Source organism: Diabrotica undecimpunctata, chromosome 7, assembly GCF_040954645.1.
Source record: "Diabrotica undecimpunctata isolate CICGRU chromosome 7, icDiaUnde3, whole genome shotgun sequence".
Classification (NCBI taxonomy): Eukaryota; Metazoa; Arthropoda; class Insecta; order Coleoptera; family Chrysomelidae; genus Diabrotica; species Diabrotica undecimpunctata.
In genome coordinates, this window is record NC_092809.1 from 39,280,102 (window position 1) to 39,286,562 (window position 6,461).

Here is a 6,461-nt window from a genome sequence, read left to right on the forward strand (position 1 = left end):
GAAATCATAGACAATGGAGAATGGAAAAAACTCAGACACTACTTATTACTCTCTCTACTACTATTGTTATTCCGAAAAACCTCCTAGAAAACGTAAAAACATCTGGGTTTGAGTGAACATCTTTATAAGACCATGCAGAAAGCTGTAAAAACTCCAGCATACCAGCATTTCACCTAGGCCTCGATAACACGGAGAGTTCTCAACCAGGCCTCAATACTACTGATACCATAGGTATCTGGGACAAGTAAATTTTTCCCTTAGAGGGAGTGAGAAACGTATGCCTTAAATCTTGGTAATATATTTACTTTGAACATATTTAAGTAACTATTTTTCAAAGGTAAAACTACAAAACGAGTTGCTTTACAAAGGAAATGACTGAATTTCTAAATCTACGTAGCTCATTTATATTATTTGTAACAGGTGGTAGTTTGAGAAAAGGCAGTTGTATGAGTAGAATTCTTCTAGTGCCAATAACCATACTCATAGTGCTGTATATTAATTTTCATTTGTAGGAAATGGGTAGGTAAGTATATTTCTTCACCAAGATGAAATACTAATGAAAATAATCATTACATTTTCTTTATGAATGGAATAATGAAAGGTTGTCCAAAATAAAAAAAACATTTTAACAGTTACGTTAGTTAGTTAGTTAGTTTTATTATACCTTTTATAAAGGAATTTTTAAATAAATTTTTTAGTTACGAAACATGACAATTTTTTAGATAAACTGTGCACAGTGAACAAATTGCATTAAATATTTTAAAATATAATAAAAAATCGTTTTTACCAACAGTGAAGCAACTCGCCACTTATTTCACTGCACTTAATTTACCATCCACTAACAACTGGCATTTTCCACCAAAGTCTACTCTAGTTTTTCAACCACTTTCTTTTTTCCCAATTAGATATTCAGAGTGTTGACGGCTTTTGGCCGGTGCATACAAAACGGTACAAGAAAACACGTGTAACAGCATTCGCGTCGCGACAGTAAACGTAAACATTGAATGATTGCATAGCAATGCATCGCGGATTGAGGAAAAGCCGGCTCCGATTTGGATCTACCTCGTCGTTAGCATAGCGATCAAAAGCATGTGCAACGTGCGGAATGATTTAGGGGAGAGTGGAGAACCGAACGACCGAACCGCACACCGAAGCGAATTTATTCGTGATATAAAAAAGTAATCGATAGTTTCCAAACAGGAAGTTTTGAAGGGGAAACTACAGAAGGGTGCAATACAATTCGGATCTATGCGCATATTGATATGCAATGTGGATAATTCTAATAAGATATTTTTTTGAGTTGATCGTTAAAAAGAAACAATATATGAGGGGCTTAAAAGCCAAACGAGTTAACTCATATTTAACCGTTATCTCTAATATGAGAAAAATATTTTCATAAAAGTGTTTTGGCAATAAATTAGTGTAATTAAAACAATAATGAAAAAATTGGAAATTTTTTAAAATGATATATACAGTGAAACTTCTCCATATTGGACGCCAACGCGGAAAATAATTGTCCGTTGTGTAGAGTGGTCGCTTAATCAATTGAAATAAAAAACATGTTGTGATTTGCTTGATTTTTAATTTTACATTTTCATACATACAGTAATTAATATTTAAATGGGAATAAGCCACAATTAAAGGTTAAAATACATTTATTGACGTTTCAATTTCCACTTCGGAAATCGTTCTCAAAATACAAACATTAGTTTGTATTTTGAGAACGATTTCCGAAGTGGAAATTGAAACGTCAATAAATGTATTTTAACCTTTAATTGTGGCTTATTCCCATTTAAATATTAATTAATTTAAAATGCCACACGAAAATAGCTTCAGAACATTATACATACAGTACATTCAACCAACTTACACCTCTAAACGATTAACGGAATTCGCAGAAAACCTTTCGTTGAAAAGGCACGGTAAACTGCACTGGTGTTCTCCATAATGTTTAACACTTTGCCAAATTTTAGGTATAAAATAAATATGTTTCATTAACCCGTTGTTCATAGTTTTGCATATTTTGTTATATTTTTTTTAATAAATAGTATTCTTGCATAATGTTATTTAAGGTAAATTTCTTTCACCTAAGTAGGGAACATGCGGTACTTAGGGAAGGTTGTACCTAGGGACAGGCTAAATTAACGCCAAACAAAATATCAGACAAACCTTAGATTTACAAAACATATCGGCAACAGTGTCCCTCTCTATGGTATTGAGTTGTGCACATATTCGTGAAGTGTTAACACAAGCTGTGGCCATTTTGTAATTTTTGACTTCCAATGTAAGTATTTTTACCGGCTGTTTCGTCTTATTGCAAATTATCAAATTGACTGTAGTAAATAATCATGTTAGGGTGATATTAATCGTAATTTAGACTACCTAATCCACTAATCAAACCGTTGTATTTGTTGTGGCTAACGACTTATGCGACTGCTTTTATACATGGAGTCCCCCTGTTGTACCTAGGGACATGCATTTTGTTGTACCTGGGGCCGTCCCCAGGTACAATATTAAAAGTGTTAATACCAAACAATGTTTTGTTTCAGGAGCTCATTATGCCAAGAAGTAAAGAAAAGAAGAGAAGACCGGGACCTTTAAAAGTCAATGTAGAGAATGTTGTTCGTGAAGTTTGAAATTCAAATCTTTCAATTCGTACCGCAGCGAGCCAATTTGGAATTGCAAAGTCTGCATTAACAAGACAAATTAAAAATTTTAAAACATCAGTTCAAAACGATTTTATATACAGTCCGAATTTTAAAGTCAAGCAAGTTTTTAATGAAGCCGAGGAAACGGAGCTGGTAAACTATTTAAAACCAGCTGCTAGAATGCATTATGGCCTAAGTTTGATAAACGTTAAAAAACTGGCATATGAATATGCAGAGCAAAATAAAAAAAATATCCTGCTTGCTGGAATTCTGCATCTCTGTCACTTAGAAAACCCGAGGGTACAAGTTTGGCCAGAGCAACTGCATTCAATAAAGAAACAGTTGCTATTTCTTTAGAAATAACAGAGTCATTTTAGTTACTTTTCATCCCCATACATCACACCGACTGCAACCTCTCGATTTAACTGTTTTTGGACCCTTTAAGTCTTTCTACAATAATGCAATGACTAATTGGATGAGTTCTCCTGGTAACGACGGGAAACCAGTTACCATTTACGACGTAGCGGAGTTGGCAAATACGGCATACTTAAAGGCATTTAGTCCAAACAATATAACCAAGGGCTTTCAAGTATCAGGTCTATACCCCTTAAACAGTAATATTTTTACTGAACAAGACTTTTTGCCATCTAACATAATTGATCAAGGGGATCAATATTTATACAACCCTTTATCAACCCTTCCTGTTAATTCTGACCCCGATCCACCGCATTGTGAAGCTTCCGAAATAGACTATAAGCCTTCATGTTCTGGTTTAACGTCATCTTCCACACCAGAAGCTAAGTTGGATTTTCACTAACCAATTCCTGTTATGTCAAGTTTTATTTCACCGTATGAGGTTCGTCCCATTCCAAAAGCTTTGCCGCGCAAAGGGAACGTTTCTAAGGGGCGCAAAAAGGAAGTTCTCGCATTCTTACCGACACCCCAGAATTTAATGAAATAAAAGAAAGTAAGAGAGACAGTATGGAAAAGAAGCGCAAAAAGGAACTGCAAAAAACAAAAAAAGTAAAACGTAAGTTAAATATTGAAGAAACGTCATCAGAGGAAGATCAAATTGATTTTGAGATTAGAAGTGACAGCAGTAATTGTAATGATAATTCTTTGTCAGATTGAATTTGACATTCCATTCAATTTACTCCAGATGATCTTCAGAAAGGTGATTTCATTTTGGTGCACTTAAAAGGGAAAAGCATTCAGGATATTTTGTAGCCGCAATATCAGGAAAGGTGGACGAAACAGAGTTTCAAATAAAATATTTAAAGAAAGCTCATTCCTTTGCGCATGGCTATACATTTACGGTTGAAGATGAAAAGGAATATACAACTAACATCAGCGATATTATACAGAAACTTCCTCAACCACGTACAGCAGGTTCATCCTCTCCACAATCGAACACATTTATCTTTCCAATATCTTTTGATAAAATTATTTTAGGGTAGTCTGTGTATTATTAGCAGTTTATATTTTCAATAAAATTTTCACGATTATTAGAAAGTATTTTTGTTTTACACATTAAATTCTGGTTGTACAGGTACTTCAACTCGTGTGCCTAGGTACAACTCTTCGTGTCCGTAGGTACAACAGACCGGTTGTTCCTAGGGACACGTACATACATACAAAAAAAGTGATAAAATGGGTAGAAATATATAATTGATGGATTCGACCGTTACTTGATGGAAATTCATTTTATGTAACAATAAAACACTGAAAACTTTGTTTTCACAACTTCCACAAAATTTATTTTAAATTCTTATCACTACAGCCGTTTCGGCTGATTGCCTTTCTCAAGTGATCTGTTTTTGGCATGGGTTTACACTTTATAGTCTTTAACTGAATAGATTGAGGAGGGGGGAACTGTTTGTCTCAAGCTGGTCATTCAGAATTATATCTGTGTTTTTTAATTTGTTGATTTCCATAGATTCTAACAAAGATAGCTTAAGGCCTTTATTTTGAATGTGGAGAATTTTAAATTCGTCATTAAAAGAATGATTATGATCTAGAAGGTGAAGTGCGTATGTAGAATCTGTTTTTCTATTATTGAAAGCCCTTTTATGTTCTGCTATTCGTTTATTAAAATTTCTACCTGTTTGAACCAATGTAAGTTTTTGGTGATCCCATCCCATGGGATTACCAGACTTAAAAACAAACATGACTTCTCCATATTTCATAAACCTACCCATACTGACACGACTATCCAGAGAAAAAACCCAGTACCTTCTGCTCGATTACATATACAGGCAAAATATCAACAAAAATAGCCAAACACATAAAAAAGAAAGGAATAACACCAGCTTTCAGAACAAATAACAACCTAGGCAAATATATTAAAAACAACAAGAGCCAACATAAAAAACACTTACACAGTGGTGTGTACAAACTTAAATGTGGCGACTGCCCAAAAACTTACATTGGTCAAACAGGTAGAAATTTTAATAAACGAATAGCAGAACATAAAAGGGCTTTCAATAATAGAAAAACAGATTCTACATACGCACTTCACCTTCTAGATCATAATCATTCTTTTAATGACGAATTTAAAATTCTCCACATTCAAAATAAAGGCCTTAAGCTATCTTTGTTAGAATCTATGGAAATCAACAAATTAAAAAACACAGATATAATTCTGAATGACCAGCTTGAGACAAACAGTTCTCCCCTCCTCAACCTATTTCATTAGAGACTATAAAGTGTAAACCCATGCCAAAAACAGATCACTTGAGAAAGGCAATCAGCCGAAACAGCTGTAGTGATAAGAATTTAAAATAAATTTTGTGGAAGTTTTGAAAACAAAGTTTTCAGTGTTTTATTGTTACAGAAATATATAAGTTGGAAAATTGGCATTTTCGAATTAGCTTTACATTAGGTATGATCAACTATCCAGATTTTATTATTTTTTAATATCTTTATTTGTCTAATTTATAAAAATCAAATTGTAAAACTGTCCCTAGGTACAACATGTTCCCCTACTTGTTTAATAATTTTTTTCTGAAACAAATACTACCATGCTAAGGATAATTTATATTCAAAGTAGATATAGAAAGTACTAAAAAATCACTTTTAATTTTTGTTACAAAATACTTCGGAGTAAACTAGAACATTTTGTCAATTTAAATAGTGGTGGTTAGATTGACCATATGTCTGTTAGACTGTACCGTTATTGAGACGTCTGCGATTACGGGTAAAAGTTAGGATTTTGGTAAATATATTTAACTTTTTATTTTCAAATGAAAATACTTGTACTAAAAATAAAATAAATGTGGAAAACATTTTAATTTGCTAATGTACGGTTTCCAACCATTTCTAAACTTTTTATCAAATATAATTAAATTACAATCTGCATTCCCAATGATGATTAGGCTAATTTGCTTAATGTGTTTAGGATCTTTGTAAACGGTTATATTATATTTTACCTCTCAAGCACAACAGTAGTTATAAAGTTTCTGTCATATTGATCTAAACTCAGTATATTGTAATTCAAACGTGTAGTTTCAAGTGACCATCATGCCTAGACGTAAGTTGGATATTAATGAATTAATTGTAAATGTGCATAAATACTTTACCATGGAAAGAGACAATGGTGGACCTATAAAGTCATTATTATGTATAAATCAACGCTCTCGAGATAAGTGAAAGTAAGCTAAAAACTGTAATGAAGACTGTTAGAGATTTTTAAGAAGATCTTACTGTGACTGAGTATCATGAAGATAAGAAAACAACTCGTAAACATTCTAGAAGCATTGACTTACCTGATGGAGAAAAATTTGAAATTCGCAATATTTTGTATCGAATTTGTGA

At 33.0% G+C, this 6,461-nt stretch overlaps 1 protein-coding gene across 1 annotated transcript in view; it reads right to left on the reverse strand.

The window, feature by feature from the left end:
* Ncc69 (sodium chloride cotransporter 69) overlaps positions 1-1,096 on the reverse strand; it is an 85,451-nt gene extending 84,355 nt beyond the window's left edge. Inside the window, exon 1 of the mRNA XM_072537134.1 lies at positions 788-1,096. The gene's annotated coding sequence lies outside the window, so the exon portion shown is untranslated. The remainder of the gene's footprint in view (positions 1-787) is intronic.
* Between the last annotated feature and the right edge of the window lie 5,365 nt (positions 1,097-6,461).